Source organism: Anser cygnoides, chromosome 4 (genome assembly GCF_040182565.1).
Source record: "Anser cygnoides isolate HZ-2024a breed goose chromosome 4, Taihu_goose_T2T_genome, whole genome shotgun sequence".
NCBI classification, from domain to species: domain Eukaryota; kingdom Metazoa; phylum Chordata; class Aves; order Anseriformes; family Anatidae; genus Anser; species Anser cygnoides.
Window position 1 is genome coordinate 37,079,178 of NC_089876.1, and position 23,761 is coordinate 37,102,938.

Sequence of the window (23,761 nt, forward strand, 5' to 3'; positions counted from 1 at the left end):
GAGAAGCAATTAACAAAATCCCTGACTGGAGTGTATGAAGCATCTGTTATGGAAGTATAAAAGGTTAGCCTAAATCCCAGCACACAGATGTCAGACTAGAACAAATCAGCATGGAGAATTACCTGGAGGCACCACAAGGTTAAGGTGGAGCATATGTATGGTTAAAAGGTTTTTTATGACTAGCAGAATTAATTTTTCAGGATGAGAAGGTCAGACATGCAGAAGTGAAGAGTGTCTGTTAGCAGAGATTGTTTTAGGCTCTGGATTTCACCTGGCAAACACCACGGTAGATTTCATTGGTATGTCCAAACTGAAAAATTTTAAGTAAAGCCTTGTGATTACAGAGATGCTACTAAATGTCCTCTCTGGAAGGACTTATGCTTATCAGTCAGCTATATTTTAAGGTAGATTTTCTTCTAAATCTGTTTTGTACCAGGTTCAGTGGATTGAACCTAGAAGAAAGCTATTTCCTCTTTCCCTAATTAGTAGTATAGGTGGTTTTAATCCTTCAGAATTAAGTCCTTCAGCTTGTGTCACATCAATGTAAGATGCTTTTGTATCAACCTGCAATATATTTATTGTCTAGTTTACAAATATGGATACTTTAGTCTCTGTATTTGTTATATCTGATACTGTCTTTGTTAAACTAATCAAGTATATAGATATATGAAAATTATAAAATGTTGGAAACGTTCAGATTGGATCTTCATACAATGTAAACAGGCATTGTTCTGCTGCCACTGTTGATTCAGGGAGGCGTATATTACCACATGCTCATTTCCAGCTGTTTCCTAGGGTAAAGTTTAATTCCAGGACACTTGGGTGCTCTCCAGAGGACGTGTGCTAGTGTGACTGTCCAGAATCTGTTCTAAATTCATTCTATTTTGTACTCATCATTTGCACGTATGTTTTTCCAAGTGTAAACACTCATGTGTTAGCTTACGTATGCTAGCACCGTTGGAGCTGGCACAACAAAAATGTGAATATGCTGGAAGGAATTCAGAAAGAAAAGCTACCAAAGAGATTGGAGATTGAAGGGACCAATTAGTGGGAAAAGATTAAATGGTTTGATTGTGCCCTTTTCATGTAGGCAAAATTCAACAGAAGATTATTTATTTGGTTTTGGAGGCAGTGAGGGACAACAGCCAAAAAAATGAGATGTAGTAGTCAGGGAAATAGTAACTAAAGGGATATGATAACCATCTCAAATGCTTGAATAGACAAGAAATTTAAAATGTGATTCAGAGCAGCATAATGAAAATAAAAAGGTTAAATTAACTATAGAAAAATTAACGATAGAAATAAAGATGATGAATAGCAAAAAAAAAAAAAAAAAAAAATCCAAGACAATGATATTTCTTAAAATGTGGAATGGTGGTCTCAGAAAAGCTACAGAGAATCCATTGCTGGGTTAATTAAAAACATAACTATACTAAGCATTAGAACATGTGAAGCAGAGAAAAGACAGGCATTTGGAAAGAATGGAGTAACGGACCATGGATGTTTTTATCTCTGATCTGCACGTATGCATGTGTGAGGAAGTTAATTCTTGAAAAGGATAGATCTTGCTCATGGAGTTGCTGCCTAGAAAATGAACCAAACTTCAGAATGCCCAGAGGTGGAAGCATAAGGGTTTTATCCTCATCCTAATTTTGTAACTCTATTTTGTTCATATTGTCAAGTACTTAATGCAGTTTGAGTCAGATGTTGAGTGTGCTTTTCAGCCAAGAATTGTGCTTTGGGTTGGAAAGGACCTGAAAGATCTTCTAATTCGAACCCCACTGCCAAGGGCAGGGACACCTTCCAGAACCCATGTTCTATTTGGGTGCACATCTACAAGCACGTGGCTTTTGGTTGTTCCCTCCTAAATACTTGGGTAACAGGATTGGTATGCTCCAACCTGTTTTGCAAATGAATTTTGTTGCGTGCAAATCTTACTGCTTACGTTTGAAGTTGATATTGCTTGGGAACCTACTATGCTCTGAGTGGGTAAGATTGTTCATATGCAAGCAGAGAATGTTTCAAGTGTTCTTGCTGTTTAAGTGCCTGGTAGATAAGCATCCCTCATCAGACGACAAATGCATATATATTGCTGTATCTCATCCCTGTCCCAGCTATTTCTTGACTTATGTGGAGGAAACAAACTAACAGACATTTCCTGTTATTTTTCCATGTTGGTTCAGATTGCCTTAGCATCACTCTTGTAGCACACAGGGGCCTTAGCAAAGGCCCAAGCCTTAACCCATACTGAAGAAAAGTACTGAGCCCTGGAAACATTGCTTTTGGTTAGTACTGTGTATATAGTCTAGTGGGCTTCTAGATTGAGATCGCTTTCTTTCTTACATAGAATTACAGGCATTCCAGACTTGAAATATTTCGAGTGAGAAGTCTGGCTGTGATTTTTCTTGTGGTATGGTGTGTATGGTTTTTTGCTAGTCATCTGGAAAGAATTTCTTTGTTCTAATGTATCACTTTTTGTCCTGGTTTTGAATGAATAGAAAAAAATCAGTATGTCTTATGACATTGATTATGAAAGCTGAGTTGTTTACTTTCATTACTTTATGCTGTGTTTAGTTCATTATATAAGCCTTTGACAATTGCACGGATTTTTTTTTTGATGCTTCACTTCTTATATACTGCCCATAGATAGCTCTTCTACCACAAAATGCAAATTCCCCTCTTGAAGCAACAAAAGGAATGTCAGCATCAATAATGAAGCAACTGGTTATTAGATTTGCATACCAACTGATGTGTTTGGAGGGTTTAGATTATTTTATTACTTCTTTCTCCTGAAGGTTAATGCTCTGGTTAGACAACCTTGTTTATCACTGCTAATATGTCCCCTGGTTGATTGAGTCACCTTATCAACATTTCAGATTTCCCTTTTCCCTTTTCTTTAGGGTATGGCTGCTGCCTTTGGCTGTGGGGAAAAAACAGAAATAAAGCAAAACTCTAAGTATTTTTTCCTTTAAAAGATGGGTTAAAAACACCCTATTTGCATTTTGTCACTGTTTCTGAGTATCTGTAGTTCAGATTTTCAGTCCATGACTTGTGCTATTAGTCTTTGAACTCCCACCTTTTCCTTGTCTGAATGTTAGAAGTTTGCCATGCATATCAGGTTGCCACGTGCTAGAGAAGAAACTCTATTTTGACAGAATTAGTGTTAACTTTTTAAGAGCTTGCCCTAAAGTTTGCTAGCAAAGAAGAGGAAAGAATCAAGTTCAATGCTCTGTCACTTTGTATTGGATTGCATTTCATTTACTTCCTGGTTTTGTCTTCTACAGATAAAATTTCTACCTCTTCATCACATGAGCCTCAGTGTGTGCTGTTTATATCCGTATCATGTCATAGAAGGGCACAAAAGGATCACTTTGCAAAATGCTTGTCATCTCTGGAGAGAGCATTATGATGGTAGATGAGTCTTGCAAGGAGTGACTTCTTATTTTATATAGATTTACTCAAAAATATCAACAATAATTTTGAAATAGCCATACTTTCTATCTGTCCAATGCATGTTATGCATCTTCATGCTCGTTTATTTTATATTGCTTTAGACTGCTCACTAGCACTAAATTTCAATGAGCATTTTCAGTGAGAGCTGAAGAAGTACATAAGAAGTACTACTACATAAGAAGTAGTGTCTAAATTGAGCTGTGATTTCCCCAAGTTGCAGAACCTCCTTGACATCAAAATCATCATTTCCTATGTATTTCAGTGCAGCCAATCACTGTGTTCATGTTCAAAGAGACATGGAAAAGTTGGAGTAGGTGGATTGTGATATCTGTTGCTTTCATAGAATGGTTTGGGTTGGAAGGGACACTAAAGATGACCCAGTTCCAACCCCCCTTCCATGGGCAGGGATGCCACCCACTAACTAGATCTGGTTCCCCAGGGCCTTGTCCAACCTGGCCTTGGACACCACCAGGAATGGGGGCATCCACCACCTTTTCTATTTACACAGTAATCAACACGAAGTTTAAAAAAATAACTGCTATTTTTATGGAAGTTTTGTGGTGTCCTTTTGAAGGAGGCAAAACAAACCACCACCACCACCGACAAAAAAAACAACCATGAAAAACCCTGCAAATAAACATATGCAAATTCTCCTAATGGGGGAGAGAATTTATTGAAGAAGAAATGTAGTCAACTGGTTTGAAATATAACTGGATTGTGGCTAAGCAACTTAAATGAAAATGTTTTGTTAATTCTTTTTTCAAAGTTTTGCATAATCAATGTTCATTAATGTTAACCATATAAAAATAAGCAAATAATATATGGCTACGTTTCTGGGTTTCTGTGTTCTGTTGGCTCTGTTCAACTACTGACTCTTAACATTTGTTTTTTTTTATGATTAGAGTCTCCTCCGTATTTTCATAACGGTATCAAACTCGCTGAGTGTTAAGCACCTATGAGGAACAGATGTACCTAGTTTTCATAATCTTGGTCTCTTAGCTAGTGTTCCAAGTGATGTCAGGATGTATAGCTTAGTAGTTGATTGTATTTTTGTTTACACTTACTGCCATGCTAAGAACATCTGTTATAAACAGTAGTCTGACAAAGGACGTGTCAAGAAGTGAAATACTGTAAGAATCAAAATTGACGCTGTCTTTCATCAGTGTTGAGACTGTCAGAACTTGTACAAGCCAGCCCTAACTATCCACAGCAGGCAATCTGGTGCCAGCCTGCTGTTAAATAACCAACATTTAACAAGAAATAGCGTGTAGATGTACTGTGTGGTTTAAAACATCGTGTTAAGCATCATTAAAATTGAGTCTCCTTAGAGCCTTATTTAAAAAAAGAAGTCCTTTCTCTCTCTTCTATAATAAGACATTTCTCTCTGACTGTTTCAATTAAGGCTCTAACAATACAAACAAAATGCCTCCTAATTCAGTACAACACTGGAGAACCACTGTTACTGTGAAGTTGCAAAGGCAGGTGGAAAAAACTATATTTACAAACCCCTATCTAAGCAGTAATGAGAAGCATCAGATGGCTGTATTTCATTGGATTTCTCAAGTCCATCACCCCTGTTAAAGTTTATATTTGTAAATGTTTCAGTATCTGTGGTTCAGCTGCAATCTCTAACTCATTGGCACCAAGGTTTTAGGATTCACAGAAGCCAACATGCTGAGCAAGTTTCTGCCTAAGCTGATTGATTACGAGTGATATTCAATTACAAACTGATGGTGAGGTAGTTCTTAATTGGGGGTGGAGGTGGTGTGTGCACATATGTTTGGACAGTGTTAGCAGCAACCTTATTCTGTTTGAGATGAAACAACTCTTTCCAATTCCATTTTTTAATACGTTCCTATAGCACATTATCTGTGCCTGTGTGGAGTCCCACAGATTTCCTTCTGTTTGATGAAACTTGCAGCACTGAAGCCTTCATAACTGGGTAGAGAGGCCAAAAGGAACTTGTCCAGTTACATTCTGGGAAGTACCAGGGATTAATTATAACAAAAAAATAAGGGAAATGGTATGCTAAAAGTGTAGGAACTCTCAGACACAACCCCAACATGCTCTTGAAATACCATGACAGAGTCCTAACAATGGTGATAAAAATATTAGGTACAACAGGTAAAACATCTGTAAACTTGAAAACATCTGTAAACTTGACTTGGTGTGACTGAACGGATGAATGTCCTGGACATAAGCAAATAGTTGTTTTCTTTTGCTGTAAATCAAAAATAAAAGTTGTGAATGAGATTAAACACTGCAACAGTGGGTACCAAGTACATGGAGGAGAAGGTTGTAATATCACCCTCAATCAATGAAATCATAGTCACAGAAATTGATTGCTCTTTAAGCTTTTTATTTTGAATTAAATTCATTACAAATGAATTCTTTTTTTCTAAGCTAGGTGAACCTGGTTACTACTGATATATTTAAGTTTGCATCTTTTAAAATGTAATACCCCCAAAAGACGGTTTTACATATTAATTCCTAAGGATTCATCCATGATGTTTCTGTGAGTTCTAGCCCAGCTATTGTGAGAATAATGATGAATAACAAGGCTCTTGAAAAAAAAATTAAATGTAAAGTACTTTTTTTAAAGCTTTTAGTATTGCTGGCCAGGAATGGTGATGTGCACTGAAGTTACTGAACCCTGTTTTTCTGACCTTAGGGAGTGCTGCCCTTCCTGCTGATGGAGGCACGATGCTTCTGAAGCAATTCCCCTGAGTGAGTCAGTGGTGCCTCTTTCATTTTGAAGGTCCAGGATAAAGTGTCTCCTGAGATAGTACTTGTTATGCTTTGGTCGGGGGACTTATGGCTTAATATCATAATCAAGCTCCTAAGTCATGCAATTTCGTATTTGCAGCCTATTAATATTCATATAAAATGTTAATATATAACAGCGGATCTCCTCAAAGTAGGGTGTCAAAAGCTCCAATAAATATAAATGGCATTTGGTTCAGCATGGGTTTACATATGTGATGTTTTTACATTTTTTACACTGTAAGTATAGTCAGTGACACCTTGTTAATACTATGTTTGGTGCTGTTGTGAGTTAGTGGTTGTACTACATATACATTTTGGTGACTATTTGTCTCTGTTATGAAAATAAAGATGCTAAAATAACTTTTTAGGCTTTTTAAAATGCACATAATTTTCATTTTAGGCAGTGTAGCATAAGTTTAATTATTGCTTTAGTAAAGTCTTTGCTTGTGTCTGTTAAAATGCAAATAAAATTGTGGAGAAGAATGAATGGCATCATATACCCACAACAGATTTCACTGCAGACTATAGCAAGTGTTTTAGATCATGTTATTAAAAGCTGAAAATGTATTGATTTCTTGTGGTCTCAGAAGGGCAATGCATTTTCTCCTGTTCTAAGTAAAAATAAACCAATAAATGGCTGCATTAATGGCACTATTACCGGGTAGCAGCAGTATGTTTCTTAATGTCTCAGGCCTCAATCATGCAATCACTTACTCATATGTTTTACTCCAGGCAGCTTCACAGACTCATTATACTCAATTGGGTTATTTGTCTCAGAAATGAATTCGCTGAAATCAGCCTTGGTTCAAGTCACCCATTCACTTCTAAGTGAATGTGAATTTGCTGTGCATTATGTAAGCCTAACCTGGAGGAAGATATTTTACACCATTGCGAGTAGTGCAAATTACTATACGGTGCCTTACTTCCAGTGAACTTTAGACTGTCTTCATTATTAAGCAGATTTATATTTTATCTTTTACAGCAAGATAAGTAACGTATGCCAACACTGCAAAATCACAGCATAGCTAAGAGTTGGTAGTTTCTTCTACTAGTTATCTAGTCTGTCATAGGCATATATTTCACTCCTTCCACCCCTCATTCCTTCCATATGTGACCTTGTCTAGTTTTCCTTGTGAAAAGCTAGAGGATCATGTCTCCTTTGGGATTGTGTAACAGAGTAGATAACATTTCCTTGGCACTAAAGATATGTTGTGAAATGACTCTAACAGAAACTGGAGACAATTGAGATTGGTTTTTATTTATTTATTTTAACGCAATCTAAAGTCTCTTGATATCTGTGGAAATAAAATAGATCTACAAATTTATTTTCACTTCTAGGACACTTTAGTAAACTGTAGAAATATGAACTGACATTTTTTGCATGTACTGAAACAGAAACATTGTGATATAGGTAATGGAGGAAGGCTGCAACTTCATTTATACCTTTGTATCCAAGTGGGATGTATGCTCCAAATACCCGGCAGGATTGTATCAGAGATGTTTTAATGGTTCTTGATTTATTAGGAATTTTTTGGTAAGTGCGAAGGCCAGACCCCCATCTTCAGGTCTACCTGGGGAACTTGGCTAGAAGCCCCATAATCAGGAATTACAGAACAGACAGGAGCAATGATAGGAGCTGCATAAGATGCATTCTTTCCTACTTCAGCCTCTGACCAGGCAATTTATTGACTTACAGGGGTTTGTTTGACTCTTTCTAACCTACCTGACTTACTGGAACTCTCCCACTGTGCAAGATTTGGAACCTAAATCCCAGACCAGACCTCTGGATGCCAGGTGGCAGTTTGCCAGTCTTATTACATGAGGAAAAAAAAACCCCGTCGCCTTTAGATTCCAGAGCTGTCAGAAAAAGCAGTGCCTCCCAGCATGGGAGTCAGCTTGTGAGACAGAGTTGTATTCCCTGTTCAGAAGTCTTGAACATAATAAATGTATGTGCGGGCAACAGAAAGGAGATGACCTTCTCTGCTTGGATGCAGAAAGGAAAAGGTATGGAGAGGAAAGAAGGGAAAGAGTTTGTCATGCTGAGCATTCCCTTACCTGTTCCCAGCCAAGAGGTCTTTGTGGCTCCACTGCTGCCCTGGTAGTTCCAACACCACCAAAGCTGCACCTCAGCTAGTGAACTGACCACAGAGGAAATGAACTTTTTAAAAGCTGACTTGTATTTGAAGTGATAGCACATGAGTAAATGTGCTTTAGAGACACAAACAGTCTCAGCACAGGTGCGCTGGGCATTTGATTGTCTACATAAGCAGCAATTAAGGTATAGCTTAATTTTTGCAGATAGAGCAGAGATGAACTGAAATAATATTAGTCCTGGATATCCACTTATTCTTACTGAGTTTCCTCCATCCATAAATGGAGGAATAATAAGAGTAAAAATCATGTGAACTCTTAAGGTGACAAGGTGACACCTTTGGCTGAGCTTTTGAATGTATTTGTTCTTTAATGGATCTAAGCACTGACATAGACTGGTTGTTCAATAATCAGATAAGGATTGCACCTATTATTTTTCTAGACCCTGGTGGGGGGGTGATTTTAAAAAAAAAAAAAGTAGGAGCGTACATGTCTCACATTATTTCACCTCTCTTGCATGGAAGAGGTACAGATTTGTTAACAATGGGTTAATGCAGAAGTGACATTCAGGGCCTTTATTTACTGAATTTTGTTTTTGGATATCCTTAGTCCTGAATTTACAGCATTATCATGCTGATGATCAGAATGTTCACAATTAAAGTGCCTTAAAATAGAACTACGGTATGGTCACTAGAAAAAATTGAAGCTGAAGATGCGTATCTTTAAAATTCCTAGATGACTAGAAGATGTTTTAGGCTGAAAGTCAAAATCTATTTTAAATCTCATATATTAAATTCATGTTAGGCCATTTAGGAATGCTAGAGATTAGAAAGCTAAAAGATCTTTTAGAAAACGTGTTTTTAAGGGGTTATTTGCATTGATGATCATTAGAAAAATAGCATTCTTCACTTAATAAGTCTAATGCCATGATTTCTCAAACTGGTTTGTATATTTGGACTCCTATGTCCTGTTAACATTAATAGTGGCTATGCACAGATTTAAACTTCATATATATTCTTAGAAGTACGTAATGTAGAATAGTTGTATAGAATAGCTGGTATTTTAGCATCAGATCCACTATAAAGATTTCTGAATGAATGTACAGAAGAATGTGATCATAATATAGAAGGACTTGCAAGAATCTCAGTACCTTGAATTTCCAATAAGTTTTGCCAGCTTCTTTATAAATTATTGCTATAGGCAATGAGTATATCAATAACATACCTATGCATGCTGCCATGGAGGATTTGAAGTATGGTATTAATGTCCACAACGGGTCTTCTGAAAAAAATGTGGAACAAAGTAACAAACAATCTGACAAACCTAATATGATATATAGGTGCTAGAGTGACAGCACACTAATGGGCTGTAGGGAAATGAATAATACTAGTTAATTAGCAGATTGATTTCATTACCGGGTTTGCAGAAGAGCTGCAGAGAGATCTTAAATATTCCACTTATGTGGCTTATATCTTCTTCCTTGTGGAGTCTAACAATATTAATCAAAGTGGGGTTATAGTGAACGTTAAATGGTGACAGCTCCAGGTCAAAACTCTAAATAGGACACACAAATCCTTCTTAGATGTTCTCTCTAGATGTTCACGTGTATTGATCGACTGAGGACATTTTCAGAAGTGTTTCTCCTCAGTTGTATCTGCCAGATGTTCAACAAAAAGCCAAGCTAAACTAAGTCTTGATGGAAGGTGCTTACTAGCTTCTTACCATCATAGTAGTTGATGTTCATATCCAATGCAAAAAAATTCCCATACTTTGTGCATAAATCTGTGTTATTTTCAAAGAAATATAATGCTTCTTTTTAGGTCATCATGAGCATGTCTATTTAAGTGCTTTAATGTGGATAAGGAACATGTTTGTGAAGGCATCCCTTAGTTGTCTCCACTGCCTGTGCTTTGGTTTGTGTTACGTTGCATGGTGTCAGAACTGTCCTTTTGGATAACCCTAAACTGGAGGATGCACTCAGGAGAGCATCTAGCATGCCCTAATGGCTAACAGGCACTCAATTCATGGGACCAGATTAGAGTTAGACTCAAAATAAAATAAACTCTTTTTGTTCTTCAGTACATGCTAACTTGCTCTTGATATTTGCTCTTTCTGGACTGTACCGTTTACTGATATAGAGATAGCCACTGATGACTGTAGGATTTATTAGCTATATTAGCTCTAAGTTCAGAGTTGATTTTTAGCCAAAAATGAATGCCAGATGAGAGTTTCAGCCTGAACGGGAGTTTCTGGCATGAACTAATAGAGCTGAGGTATTCATCAGGTACGGCAAATGAAGTGTAAAAGAAAAGGCCTGTGGGTGAAACTAGTACAAAACTTTCCACTTGAAAGTATCCACTTGATGCAGCCTTCTTGGCTGCATCAAACCTAGTGTCTGTAAAATCTCTAACAGTTCCACAGTAGCATTTTTGTTTGTTTACCTGCCATACATTGTTGAAATGAAGGAATTATGAATGGAACAATGTGATTTCCAGTGCTACTTCATAGGAGAAAGTAGTAGTTCTTGGTGGAGGAGGCTGTATCAGTCAACAGTAGTACTTTTCTGGCAGATAAAATTTTATAAATCCAGTCTTACATAAATTTTCTTTCGTTGCAGGAAAAAGTCTGGAAAAAGAATTCTCTGACAAAAAAAAGAGCTGTCCTATGGTAAAATGGTATGTAACTGATCACGTTTTAATTTTAATGAATGATAATGTAAAATGTTACATTTATGAAAGAATTTTAAAAGGTATGGTTCATATCAGCTCAGTATTACTTTACTTAGCTATACTTGTATGGCCACATTTTCTGTAAAGTGCATCATTCACCATCTGAAACAAATCCATGAGAATTACCATAGATTCATTTCAATAACAATTTGGCTAAATCCAAAGCAAAATAAAAAGTTAAAAATATATGCTTATTTTGAAAGTGTCTCTGAAGACAAGAAAAATAACTGATAATTTTATGAACATAACATTTAAGGAAAGACCAAATTTCTGAAAAAAGGTCATGCAAATATGGGGGAAACTAAAATCATGTATATAATTTGTGTTCATCTTCCCTCGCTCTCGCTACCACCCTGCCCCTCACACCTCCCTTTTTTCTGGAACATGAAACTGGGAGTAGAAATAGTACCTTTATATTTTTCTAGGACTAAGCATGTATGCTATTAAACACAATTATTCACATGGTAGAAGGGCTTGCCACTAAACTTTCCTTAGGTTTATCATCTTTTAGAGAGGTGTGACTGTGTAGCTTAAGGAGTGGAATAACTGAGTTACCTGACAATACCTGACAATTTTGAATCTGTTTTTAGAATGTAATGTTTTAGTACAGGTTCGTGGAACACTAAATTTCAGGCAAAAGGTAAAAAAGCTGACCAATAAGGTAGTATTTGTTGGAATTAGTGATTGAAACAAATTCTCACCAAATGTGGTGAATACATGCAAAGCATAGTTGCATTGTTGTCTTCCCTGGGGAGAGAAAATCATGGTCTTTCTTGTTTTGTTTTTTTTTTTTTTTTTTAAACACACATAAAACTCCAGACTTTTTCTTTTACAGCAATTAGTGATGATGCATGGAGTGAACTGCTAAGTATTCGTGACTAATCTGGATAGACAGGGTTGTCCCTTGCTAATCACAATGAATATTGGCCTGTCCATAAAGAGCAAGGAGTGATGATATCAAAGAGAACAGTCAGCTATTACCAGGGCAAACTCTTGGCCATGAGCTTTTGCAGATGATAATGTGAAATGACAGAGATGAAATTAAAAGCAGTGTTAACTACCCAGGAGGCAGAAAAACACACAATTGTTTCTTTGCAGTTATTTGTGTACTGTACTACATTGAGACGATCTTTTCCAGTTTTATTATATGCATTTTGAATGTACAAAATACTCGAAGTGTTTTTAAATGGTGGTGACTGTATCAAGTTTCTGGCTCTAGCAACACAGAGAATCACTACACAGAGTGTTGGTATTTCTTACACTGGACAGTCATTGCATTTAGTATGGGGGGTAGGAGGGGAAACCAACCTTTTTTTTTTTTTTTTGCTGAGATGTGGGTTAGGTGTGGCTATGCTTTCCAAATAAACTATTTCAATCCATTGGTTTTCTTTTTTTTTTCTTTCTTCTGGTTAAGGCAGTAAAATCTCTCTAGTTCTTGCTCCCCTCAGCAGAATTTATCAGAAATGCCCAACGGAAGGGAGAATGGGTGTCCACTGGCAAGGGTTAATGCTTCTGCTACCTCCAATCTGTCTCATTTTCAGAGTATTACTAATGTGAGTGTCCACACCGGGGAAGTAGCGCAGTTGGTTTCTACAACGTTACCCTTGTGAAGTCTGCAGTAATCTTGCTGGTTTGCTAATGATCGTATTTTGGGAAAGGTTTTACAGACTCTTCATTTCTGTGACATGCAAACCCCTTCTGAAATTGTGGATGCTGTTGAGAACCTCTTGATGTTATCAGGCTGTGGATAGCATAAAACTAAAGGAAACTTATTGACCTTTGCACAGATCCTCAGAGATCCATTTTGATCTAGGGAATTAATTGCCTGTTTTCTCTGAGGAGAATTCTTTGCAGGTATGAATTCTTGTTGTAGATCTGCATTTGTAGTCCCTACTGTGACACTCTCTCATGCAGATGTGTTTAGCTTGTCTTGGAAAAAAGAGTAGCTTGGGGGCTTTTGCCACTGCAGATAGCTAAGTCTGACCCTGTGCTGAGTTTTGTACTAGCACAGCCACTCTGCTAGCAGAGCCTCAGCTAGCTTGTGAATAGGTGTTTTAGGCATGTTTGTAAGATGATGACTGCAATGTGGATAAATCTTAAGGAGCAGCCTGTCTCCTAGTGGTAAATAGGTGATGACTGAGTCTGAGGAAGAGCTTACTGATAAGTGACTGCATTTTAGTTTGGTTAGAAGGATGTAATATATCATTAGATGTTGGTCTCTCAAGAAGTAACATCTTCCATAAACATTGGGCCAACAAATTCAAGGTCAGGGAGGGTAAAAGGTTTAGTTTCAGGCCCTTTGAAATGCTTGATATTTTTGGGTCAGGTGGAGAGATGGAAGAAGTCTGTAGAACATGGAGGTGTGGCAGGAAAAAAGGATCTGATGGGAGTCAGAGGACGGAAACATCATACTCTGCTGTTTCTGAGTGTTTCACTTTCATTTAAATGCCTTTAATAGCTTATCTATTGCAAATGTCTTATTTCCATGTTTGCCTCTCGTGCAAGGCAAATGTGATATTTCCCAATTGTTTTCTGTGTGTATTTAGCTCTCCCATAAGCTTAGGAAAGTGGTGACATTTTCAAATAATCCTTTATCTCCTTGATTTTTTTTTTTTAAATTGCAATTGCTTGTCCAGCATGTTAACCAGTGACTGTAAAATCGCAGTCAAAAGTTCACTTCCTCCTCACAACTTTTCTGTAAAATAATGGATAACCTTCAGTAACCTCAGTCCTTGGTATCTTGTATAATTTTATTCATTTTAAATACTCAAGCGCTTCCCCATGTTGTAAAACACAAAGGTCATTTTTTAACAATGTAGTGTTTCGTTTTGTAAATACTGAATTCTACTGCTGTGAGGAAATCCCATATGCGCTTAAAATAGCACAAATTTGGCTCTCTTATTAGTGTGAATATAGGAAAAATTGAGGGGCAGAAGGCTGGTGAAATAGTCAAGGATTTACGATGAAAGAATTGAGTCATGTGGCTTGAATGTTGTCAGACTGCACATCACTAATGCCATCCTTTACATATATCCATCAAAGAGAATCTTTTTTTTTTTTTTTTTAAATTGGTTGTTAATGGTGGCTTGGACTTCCAACTCCTTTTTCTTGGTCACGTTGTACACTAAACAGAATGGAGCACTCTTGCATGGTCCTCTCCGCCAGCTGCAGGGCAATCTCTGCCCTGCTCCCTCTTCTCTGGCCCTGGTGCTCACAAGGCTGTTTCTCACACATTTTCCTCACTGCCACTTGGTGTTTTTGCCCTTTTTTAGCACTTTCTCTCACAGCTGCCGCCATCTTGCCTGCTGGGCCCATGGCTGCTCTGCGGCGGGGCCGCTGGAGCCAGCTGTGTCCAGCATGGGGCCTCTCCGCATGGGTGCCACCCCTGCAGTCCCCCACCAAAACCCTGTCACCAGAACCCCCTACAGATATGTTCTGGTGAGCTTGAAATGATATTCCGTAGCTTTTTGGATAAGGTGTCTGATATATTGGAATTTGACTACCATTTGCTTTTGTCTTTCTTTCACTGTCACTAGTAAGATACAGGACAGGAGAAACAGATGGGTTTTGATTCCTCAGTTTTAGTGAAGACAAACCAATTCATTACTGCATCTCAGTCTTCTGACAAAATGCATACTTCTGTTGTTGTAAGGAATGCGTGAAATTCCTTGAAGTTTTATTGTAAATATAGTTTATGGATCTGTAACTAGGTCTTGTATCTGTGGTTTTTTAAACATGCAAACAAAATCTGGTGCTTAAATCTAACCTCTCATGGGACACCTTGCATTAACTTACCTCAATTGGATCTGGTTAGCCTTGGGCCAGTCTTAGTTTTCCTATAATTCAGCTTTTCTTTCTGTAAGAGGAGAATAATAAATGTCTTTAAACTCCCAGCCGTTAGTGCTGAAAAGAGCTGTTTTGCTAAAGGTTGTGATGTTGTAATAATGAGGGGAAAAAGAGAAGGAAAATAGCTAAGAATCCAAAATGGCATTCATTTTATCCTGAAAATGCTGCAATAAGTAAAGATCAAAATGAGGCCTGTGGTCACCAGCAGAATACTTAGGCATGCAAGAACTCAGGATCTGGCCCACATATGCAGAACACTATCACTGTCTTTACAAAAAAATAAAAATCTTTCTATGAAGCCATAAATTCATGTGACTTTTCTGTGAACACTAAAATAATAATGTGAACAGACAACCCATTTTTTGGGCACGTTTCTGGAGAACAGTTGTTTTCTTAAATGAAGTTCATTAAAAGTGAGTGGTTTGCCAGGAGTTGTCTTCCTTTGGCAAGCATGAGCCATACGCATGGAAAGCCAGCAGCACGTCTGTAACCCCTTTGACCCTCACCAGTTACTAAACTAGTGTAGCTTCTTCAGGCTATCTTATCCTTTCATTTTGATTTAAGCCTGTAATGTCACTGACATATGTCCACGTATCATCTTATATAAAAGAAAATGTTTTAGAAGAAAAAATGGTTGTCTGTGGTTAAGAGACTGTGCCCATGTTTCAGAGGAATGTTTATTCCTCTCTAACTCATACATTTGACTGGAACATAAATGATGCTATTGGCTTGGTCCTCAGATATTTAATATTCCCCTCCCAAACTACCCACCACCAAAAACCAAAACACCACCACATTGCTGGAACGTCTATAATGAGCAGTCCCAAAGCATTTCTGTTTAATTATTCAGAAAGCGATGAAAAGTGTATATTTCACAACCTAAGCTTCCAAAAGCTGGGACTGAGGACAGGAAACAAGCATGAATTAGTGCTGGAGGGAGACAACATGGTTGTTGCATATTCCTATTTTGTTGGTCTCCCTCATGAAAATGCTACCGTCTCCTGCTAGATGGAAACATGTCCATATCAATGCTAGCTTGCTAGATGAGAGGTTCCAGCAGGATGGCTCATCCTTTGTCAGACTGCCAACTGCAGGGGTTGCACAGGGATGGAGCAAACCTGTTACCTCCTTGTGGGAGGAATAGATGAAGAAGGAACAATGAGAGAGGAAGCTGTGCACCTGGCAAGTCTTAAGTAGATAAGAGACAAAAACCTGCATTCAGGTTTAGGCACAAAGAGAGTTAGTCAGATCTCTTAGTGCTTTTTGTTCCCTTCACTTGCCTTTCAAACTTGATAACTCTGCTTAGGCATCTACAAGGAATGAGGTGGCCTCTGAGAGAGATGCAGCTGGGGCAAGCAATTATGGACCTGGGAAATAAAAGTCTGCCAGCACGCAGTCAGTTTGAACTGCCTGAGAGTGGTGAGGAATGAGTGAAAAAGTGCCCTTTCTGTTTCACTTTTCTTTCTACCCTTCCTTATCAGGCTGTAGGAACATAAAGATGGGACAGCCTCAGAAAGGGAAAGTGTTCATGTTTCTGTCATGGCAAATCTGCTGTAAGCCAGCTGAAGTAGAATAGAATAAATGCAAGAGCTGACAGTCTTTCTGGAGACTGCTGTTTTAAATGCTAGACTGGCATACCTGCTTATTTTGGATTGTAAATTTTCACTGTCCTAATTGAAAACAATATAAAATACAACAAAATAAAACCCAGTTATGATTTCATGGTAGAGATGACTTTAGAGCTGTTTTAAGATGGTAGCTATCATTTTGTCTCAAATGCAGCACACAGAAGAGCTGAATATAAATAGTGCTGCACCCAGCCAACGTTTTACAAAAGCAGGCGTTCCGAAACATCAATGCATGATCCCCTTTTTTTTTTTTTTGCTAGACAGCTGGCTCCAATCTGAGCAGCAATTTGTTACCTATTAGTGAAGTCATCTTGCTCTTGGCTGTACCATAAAGAGAGCTTATTTGACTCTTCTTCAGAAATAACAGTTATTGCTAGCCCCTTTTATTGATAGTACAATATATGGTGGTAATAGCCATGTAGCAGCTGAAGAACAGCTCTTTGTGACACTTTTGATCCATTGTCCTAATTGTGACTATAAGGAGAAAACCAAACAAACTAAATACTGATGTGGAATAGAAATTAGGGCTAAGAAATGAAGTAACACCAATGTTATGCCATGTCTGAATTTATTTTCAGTAACATTGTAGTGCTAGTATAAGCAAAATGCTATTAAGATGAACATGATGAAAATATTTTTTTCTCGGTCTTTTCAAAATAGTCAAATAGGAAATCTTGACTGGGAAGAATGACTAATAGGCCACCTGAGATCTGAAAAGTATCTTAAAAGAGCATGTAATCCCCATTCACAGCAATGGACATAACTGTTTAGCATTTCCTGGCATTGGCTCACTGCTTAAGGCTCATTTTTTTTATGAGCAAGGCCTGAATAGAAACTGATTGAATTCAGATTTTTCTTATTGAGTTTTTTTTTTTTTTTCTCTATGGATACTGCACCTGGCATTTTTGAAGGAATAACTCAACTTGCTTTACTCAACTCTTACGAAAACCTGAAGTAGTGTAGGCATACAACTGTGCATGAGGTAAAAATAGAGAAAACAGCTCTGCATGCATGGTACGTTCATGAAGAATTTCAAAACCAAAATGGAGTGATAAAATGATTGGTAAAATGTGGACTTGGCATCCTAAATTACTGTGGTATTGAAAACAGCAGTATTTTTCCTGTGTGAGCATACAAGGAAGTTGTATATAGTCTATTTTTCCAAACTTCTCAGTTGTTTTTGTGAAGTGTAACCTATAGCCTCTTTTTGATTCTATGACAGAGGAAAGAAGAGAGGATGATTAAAAATCTGTAGTAAACATGTGGTGAGGACTTATTTTTCAGGTTTTATTTAAAGATTTCCTTCCTCAGACAAGTTTTAAAAGCAAGTTCTACACAACATCAAGCTTTTTCTAGAGTCAAGATCTCATCTCTACTGTTATCATTGAGGTGCACCATAATTTATACTTGAAACCACTTGTGAGAGCATGATTTATTTTTTTTATCGTGTTTCCCATGTATTGCTGTCTTGTCAGTTGATGTATTGTCTGTCTTGCTTGTTGAAAGGATGCTATCCTCATGTTTGGTTTGATGAAGGCTATGCAAGCACCTAAGAGGGGCATCAGATCCTGCTAAGGTTGCTCTTTCTCATCCCACCATTGAAGTAGGAGATGTCAAAGCCAGCAGAGTCTTGTTCTAAAACACCCACCACAAGACCCAAACATCAGTCAGTCTTTGTGTCACAAGTGATTTCGTTAAGCTGATGATATCACTAATTTGAAATGAAACTATTTGTATCAGAGTATATGCTCCAATTCCTTAAACTGGTTGCAAAATCCTTTCTCCTTTTCATTAAAATGAAGGCAGAATTTAAGTTAAATTTGTTATAAATTTGTTTTGCATTTCTCTAAACACATTTATTTCTGGTGCAGAATTTTCTTTGCCTGTATTGTCTCCTGCAATGACAGAAAGAGATGCTACCTAAGGGAAAGCATGTAAGCCGACTTACTTTCTGCAGTTAATGCCTTAGTGCTGGGAGTTGTATCAGGGACATCAGAGGCTACATCCCTGCCTTTTAGTATTCATTTATATCCTTTTAGTACTTTGAGTGTTGATCTATGCACCTGCTGTCCCTGAATGTCTCGTTCCTTTGTGAACTTCCTGATAGTATCTTCCTACAGCCTCCTGTAGAAGAAAGTCCTAGAAATTTAATATCCACTGTGTAAAGTAGTATTTCCTTTTATCTTTTTAAAATTAATCCCTTTTTAGTTTCACCAAGTGCCCCCTAGCTGTGGTGTTGCAAAGATCTAAGGAAATACAGTTCTTCATATTGCTTGCATTTTATAAACCTTTATTCTCTTTCCTTTCAACTTTCTTCTCTCCAGCCGTTTTACTCCCTCATCTTAAGGCAGCTTCTCCAACTCTTTAAACATTATAGTTGCCTCCTTTATACTTTTCCACTTCCACTGCATGCTACTGAACTGACCTTGACCAGCATTGCACACTTTATTGAAGATGTGGAAACACATGAATCCTTTTGTCTTCTCCTTAGCACTCTTCTTAGGGCCCAATACTCTAGGCCCAATGTCTTTTTTTTTTTGGCTGCTTCTGTGCAGTGAGCCAGCTTCTTTCACCATTTGGCAAGGGTGACTCCAAGATGTTTGAGTTCTAATTTCCAGTTTTGAGGTGAGCATTACGTAAGAGTGGGTTAGACTATTTTCCCTGAATATGGTCTTTGATAATGAGCTGGTTTCCTACTTTTTTGCCCACTCACTCATGGTTGCAGTGTTCTGCTGATGTTTCTTGCCATTGGCAGGCTGACCAGCTGAAAGAGCTTAGTCTTATTCTTAACACCCTTCCACTGGTCACTAATAAATTGGAACTGATTGTTTAGTTAATGTTGAATTTATTGACTGTAGTTGAATAGAAATGGCCCTAGAAGAGATCCTTGGGGACCCCACTGCTGGCTTTTTTTCCATTTAGAAAAAATGTTCATAAAATAAACTTGACTCCAACGGCATTTAAGTGTTTTAATAACTGCTACTACTGTGAATATCTGCAGTACTCTCAGGTGAATTCTATTAGGTCTTCTAGACTTCCTGACATCTGGCTTAGAGCTTTGTTCTCCTAGCCGATTTAGCTCCTTAGAGCTTTCTGCTACAAGAAATAATTTGATTTTTGAGAACCTCCCCAACATCTTCAGCAAGGATCACCAGTGCAAATTGGTGACTGAATTCTCTGCCTTGGCAATCTCATGTGCATCTTTCAAACTTTTGTTGGCGAACTGTCTCTCTGAGTCCCTTGTTGTCTTCTTCCTCTGATGTATCTTCAGACTTCTTACTCTGAAAACTCTGTGCAAGGTGCTCTTCAAATTTCTCTTTATTCTCCTCTTTTCCAGTCCAGGTTTGTCCTCCCCTGTTTAAATAGGCTTTCATGTTTTTCTCAGTTGAGCAAGCTTTCTGTTCCTTAGATACTGACACTTTCTGTAGGTTGGTGTCTGTAACATTCTTTCCTGTTGAGGCTTGCTTGGGTTTTAGTCCATATGCAAGACTTCTTTATTTTATATTTATTCCATTTACAAATATTTTTAAGAGTGCTCTGTAGTTTATGCAACAGAACTTGAATTTCTTATATAATTGTGATATTTAATACACATTCTTCTTGCTCAGTTTAGCTATTTTTGAAGTCATCAACAGATAAGACTGGTTTTTGCTGCTCAGTTTGAATCAAGTCTTCAACTTTAGATGTTTGAGTCCCATTAGTTACATGATTATGAAATATTTCTCAAGAACTCTGTTCTAAATTCTGTCCAGTCACTTCCAAGATCTTACTGTGCTGAAAATTTTACTTGTGTGATTAGCACTAGCCTTTTCCATTTGCAGATTCAAATTAGGACTTCTGTTTTTTCCATGTGGCTTGTCATTTATTAAGTAATAACTTAAAATGTGTTTTGTCATTCATGCATGGTATGGCTGTAGGTTCATTTAATCGTTGCAGGAAAAAAAAGTTGGAATAGATTACTTTTTGTTCAAATGTCAGTGATAAGTGATAAAGTTTAAGCTTGTTCTGTCACTATCACTGAGTCCATGTATTTCAATTATTGCGAAAGTTTTCTTCCGTGCACAAAATCCTACACCTACTAAGTTGATGAGAATTTTGCTGCTAGGGGGATGAATTTTAGCCTGTTGCCTTCCTGTAACTTTTCTTTAGAATGATGCTATCACCTTTTTGTAGCTCGTTTTTATGCTGCATATGACAACCGTTCCTCTGTGTATGCTTATCTCATTTAGGGACTTCAGCATTGCTCTCTGGTAATAATTTCAAGTGTGTTTTCCTCTGTTTTACATATATACTATTATATTTAGTTGTATATTTCTAAAACCATGATTTTCTACTGTAGAATAAATGCCAGCTTCCATTCTGTCTAAACTCCATAATCTTTCCATTTACTTAGTTTCTATTACTTTATGCTCTCTGCTCTTTTCCCAAATGCTAACTAACATACCCATTGTTCCTGAATTGGGATGAGATTGCTTATTGGAAAATGTAGTAGAAAATTGTCATTGCTCTTAGGACATATTGCTTGTTTACAGTAGCATCTTCTATCATCACAAAGCTCTCATTTTGCTATGTTCCAGCAACTTATGTTTTTCTACTGAGCCCTCTGAATACGCAGGCAGAAAATAGAACATTCAAATACCAGTGCATAAAATTACAAGGTTTAGCAAACAATCCACTGGAGAGGCATCAGGTTATATATTTACCTTAGCTCTACCTCCATTATTTCTGCACTTCCCTCCAACAGTAATAAAATGTGTTCACTAGGCTTTTTGTATGCAATAAGAATTTTAATTTACTCTGGAGGAAGAGCTAGTTCATAACTCAATAGAACTGACTGGGCTCATAAGTTATTTAGTTTTGCTCCTTGTGATAAAATCAGGACACGAAGCCATTTATTATGTTTTGTCTGCCCTCTCAGCCCTGTAAGTTGACTCAGAGCTAAACAATTAAAGTGGCAAATTGATTTGTTTACAATGCAAATCTGAGCTCGATTGGAAATAATGCAAAAGGCATAACCAATTACATGTTTCATAGGGTAGGTTAGCATGAAATGAAATAGATTTAGCTGATCTGTGCTTAGGGATGCTGTACAGTTACTGATTCACAACCGCCTTGCAGTTCTCAGTGGCTGTAAAGGATCTGATGCTGCTGTCCTCAGACTGCTTGGGCACATACTGTGAGAAAACAGGCCTGCTTCACCTCTGCTTTTACCAGGATGGGTAACGCAAAGAATTTTCCACACACATTTTTGGAGGAGAAAAAAAAAAAAAAGAAAAAAAAAGAAAGTGTCTGAGAATAATCTATGTATTTGTATATAAATTGGGATTTTTGTTTAGTTGGAGGAAAATGTGGGGGAAATCATGACAGAAGTTATTCAGATGGAGATAGTGACAAGTAAATAAGTAAATATATTATTATAAAACATTAAATGAAGTATTTAATTTTTCCTTGCAGAGCCTTCATGCAAAATTTGAACAAAAGTTTTATGAAAGCAAAATTATAGACAGTCATTCATTAATCCATTTTTGTCTCCCTTTGAGTCCAAGCTTCAGAAACACAGTAAAGTCAATACTTCAGTACAGCAGTGGATGTCACAGATTTTCTCCCTGCAACACTGCTCTGGAAGCCTTGAGATGAAGTTGATACTCTCATACAAACTTATTTCATGCATATCTTTGCAATTAAGTCCATCCCCTCCCCAGCCAGGCATATTCTGCAGGCGATTTGTACCCTGTCTGACTTCAGTTTGATCCTTTAATGCAACTGTAAGGTATTTGGATTTTTTTTCCTTCTTGTTACATCCATATTATCATCATATGGAATAAACTTGTAATGAAAAGGACAGTAATTCACTAGCCGTTTTTATGCAGGAGGACTGTTCTTACTCGCACAAGACCACAGTTGCTTTTTGTGCTGACTGGGTATCATGTCTAGGTTTACAACTAAACACAGCGCAGAGCTGTGGTAAGCAAGGTCCGTTTTGTTGGAAGACAGATAGCTAATTGGCTATTTAACGTGTGCATCACCTGTTTGAAACGTTGCAGTCCTGGTTGGAGACCACGCTTGCTTGTCAGCTTTTTAGAAACAGTGGTTGAAATTCTAGGGACATGGCTTCTTCAACATGATAGCTTTTGGAAAAACAGCCACAAAGATGGAAGTAATTTTGCAGTTGGTGTTGAGCACGAGAGGAGAAACTGAACTGATGCTTCGATTTGTGTTTGGTACATGAAAATGACTCAAAATTAAGTTATTAGTTTGTAATGCTTAAAGTATTTGCTCTTCCACCACTATTGCCACTCAAATCATCTTTTAAAATAATTTTGGAACCACAATGAATTGTCAGATATAATGCATTAAGTAACATGAAAAACTCAATGCAGGCTAAGGGACTCTAAAACATTTGATTGCTATCACTTTGTGTGAAAGTGAATCAATTTAAAACAATTGTCTCCCTTTGTATTAGAGTGACATATCTTTGATAGTAGTTCTGGATCTCTAATGCAAATAATGGTACTTGAGCATATGCTAGAAACTTCTTTTTCTGAACCATCTTCAAAGTAAAGGGGGATCAAAGTGTCAAGAGTGTAGATCAAAACCATCAAAACCTTACCTATATAAATATATATATATATGTGTATGTATTTTAATCAGCAGTTCAAAGGAAGATTAGAAACATCCTTCTCCTGATTTCATTACTGGCAAAGCAAACATTTTAAATCAGTGTTCAAGTGTCATGATGATAAGAACAGTTGACTGTAAGAACTGAAAGATGGTTTGCTTTGTTAAAATAATAACCCCCTTCCCTAGGATGGTGAAAATATTAAAAATAACTCAAACTGGAAAAGCTCTAAATATGGAATCGTTACCAAATCTGTTGACTGGAAGAATTGCTATTGCTGCTGAAAAGATATGTTTCCTGTGCTGATATTTTTATTCTCCCCTGTATAAACTAATGTTGAAGATGAAATAGGTTATATTTTTCCATAGCTACATTGGTTTTCCAGACTATGCACATTATGGACTTTTTTTTTTTTTTTTTAACTGGGACTTTTGAAGTATTTTTCCATCAGGAAGAGAAGATGTGTGAAAAGTTTTAGGTAATAAATTCTACTGCTCATTTGCTCCATACTTGACTGTGGTGAGGTATTTAGAAACTACACGTTCTGTTGTGAGTGCCCAAATATACCAGAAAGATTTCAGTATTCCCATATATTAACAGTGCATGTCACTGAATTACTGTCTATACTT

General features: G+C 37.3%; 1 long non-coding RNA gene across 2 annotated transcripts in view; it reads left to right on the forward strand.

Moving 5' to 3' along the window:
* Positions 1-23,761, forward strand: part of LOC106048177 (uncharacterized) — a 161,132-nt gene that overhangs the window by 96,570 nt on the left and 40,801 nt on the right. For both annotated transcript variants that reach the window (XR_010831102.1, XR_010831103.1), the window contains exon 3: positions 10,928-10,985. This is a non-coding gene — a long non-coding RNA (uncharacterized lncRNA). The remainder of the gene's footprint in view (positions 1-10,927; positions 10,986-23,761) is intronic.